The sequence below is a fragment of the Euprymna scolopes genome, chromosome 26 (genome assembly GCF_053919585.1).
Source record: "Euprymna scolopes isolate OS-2025 chromosome 26, ASM5391958v1, whole genome shotgun sequence".
NCBI lineage: Eukaryota > Metazoa > Mollusca > Cephalopoda > Sepiida > Sepiolidae > Euprymna > Euprymna scolopes.
In genome coordinates, this window is record NC_136507.1 from 78,847,545 (window position 1) to 78,850,044 (window position 2,500).

The window sequence follows — 2,500 nt, forward strand, 5'->3', positions numbered from 1 at the left end:
GTGACCTCCATCAAATTACTCAGCCAATTTCTTGTCTAAACATATCAAATTTTACATAAATGGTTATTCGGAGATAGGGCAAGATTTTTAATCGGTTTGGTCGAAAATTTGAGCTGGCAAGGAGTCAAAGTTCAAAAGATTTGACCTTTGAGTCAAAACATTTGAAATTTATACATAACGGGTATTCAGACATGCGGCAAGCATTTTAATCAGTTGGCGGGAGAAAATATGGCTGCCAAAATGTCAAAGTTGAAAGCCGTGACCTTTGAAGATTCTACAAAATTCCTACGTCAATTTTGAGTCTAAAGACTTGAAATTTTAGATGTAGGTAACAAGGACATGGGTAACACTTTGTATTTTGACTTGAGATCAAAATGATAAATGTTAAGGGGCCAAAATTAGGGTCAAAGTTTAAAAAAATGCCCTCTGTGGTTTCTACGAAATTACTCAAACAAATTTTGGTCTAAACATTTGAAATCTTACATAAAGTGTATTCACATTAAGGGCAAGTTATGAACATTACATAGGGCCCGTGCAAAGCCGGGTTGGACTGCTAGTATACAATATAAGTCCATGAACTCTTGCTGCTCAACTACTTTCATAGTATCCCTGCAACTTATTTCCGTGGTAGTAGCCCAGGGATATTAGTTGCAGGGATACTATGAAAGGCATTGAACAGCAAGATGTCTGTTCACATTACACTTGAACTGTGAGTACAGTCGGGGAAGCAGGAATCCAGAAGGGAATTCCAAAGTCTAGCAGTTCTGGGGGAAAAAAAAAACTATTAGAGTAGAAGGCTTTCTTACATCTCGGGATTTCTACTGTGTAGGGGTGGGACTTTGCTGCTTGTCAGGTTTGTCGGAATACTTTTTACGTCGACGGATGTACAAGGGCTTGTAGTTCGTCAGAGCATCCACCATGTAAATACTTGTAAAATAGGCAAAGGGATGCACATTTTCGTTAATGAGACAGAGGTTGAGGCTTAGATGACAGTTCAGGATCTATCAGGTTGGCGACTCTTTTTTTTAACCCTGTCCAGGAGCAGGAGACTAGTAGCAGATTGTGATAACAATACTCCATACATGGGCGAATGGTGGCCTCTTAGAGGTACAGGATACTTTCAGACGTAAATAACTTTCTAGCACTGTAGAGGGAGCCCAACTTCCTCTCAGCAGCATTGGTAATCCCCTTGATGTATCTGTTCCAGCTCATGTGTACTGTTAATGTTAAACCAAGGAGTTTGAACGAAGTACTTTCAGGTAATGAATCTTTATCCATAGCTATTGGTGGTTGAGGCGATTTCTTGAAATTATTAAAGGACACGAGCTTAGTCTTGGCAGCATTGACTGTGACCATCAATTTTTGACCCAATTCCACTACAGACATTACCTTGGATATATGTTCATTCGTGTTCCCCTCGTGTCTGCTATAGAGCTTTGTGTCGTCAGCAAATATACCCATCTCAGAGACTATATTATCAGGGAGGTCATTTATGAATATCAGGAATAATAAAAGTCCAAGGTACACCCGCATTTATATCACATTGTTTACACATACGATTATCGAAGACAAAGACCATCGTGCCATACGCTGTTAAAATCGTTGGATATATCTATATATCTCCCCTGCCTTATACCGTACATGGTATATACATTTAGAGATTACAGTTAGAATATCTGGAGAAGAACGGGCTTGCCTAAATCCATACTGATGGTCGGACAGAAGTTTAGCATCTGTAAGGTGGTGGACTAGAGCTTGAATTATTATCGACTCAAATATTTTGGCGAAAAGAGGGAGGAGGTTAATGGGGCTATAAGTTAATGGGTCAGTTCTTTCGCCAGAATTCTTGCAAACTGATACCACAGAAGTAGTTTTTCAGCAGTCAGGAAAGTAACTTGTTGAAGAGTTTAAATAGAACTAGAGCAACCTCAACGGAACATTTTTTTTAATAATACAGCCAGGATGAGATGAGGTCCACATGCTTTGTAGGTGTCTAGATTTTTTTTATATCATATACTGGAGAAGGGGTGATTTTAAGATCGTCTACTCTGGTTTCAGTCCCCAAAAAAAATCAGGGAGGGAGTGGTTTGTGGGTCCAACGTAGAGTTTGAGCCAAACTGACGGACAGCTGTCTAGGTTGCTGTGCAAACACTCACATTTTTGCTGCATATATATATATATATATATATATATATATATATATATATATATATATATACTAGCAGAAGTACCCGTCGTTGACTGGGTTCAAAAACAGCCTACAGAAAATGGACTGTGATTGATGAAAGTATGATAGGTTATGAAAAGGATGGGGTTGTGAAGAGACAGGTTTTGATACTCAAAAATTTTACCCTAAGCAAAATATGATGAAAGTAAAGATAATTTTCGCGAAAATGTATTTTCTTATAACAATTTTGTTTCCGTTCGTAGACAAGAGTGACCAACAAAATGATGTTTCCTTACAAAGAGAAAATGTTATATATAGAATCATATAAATATA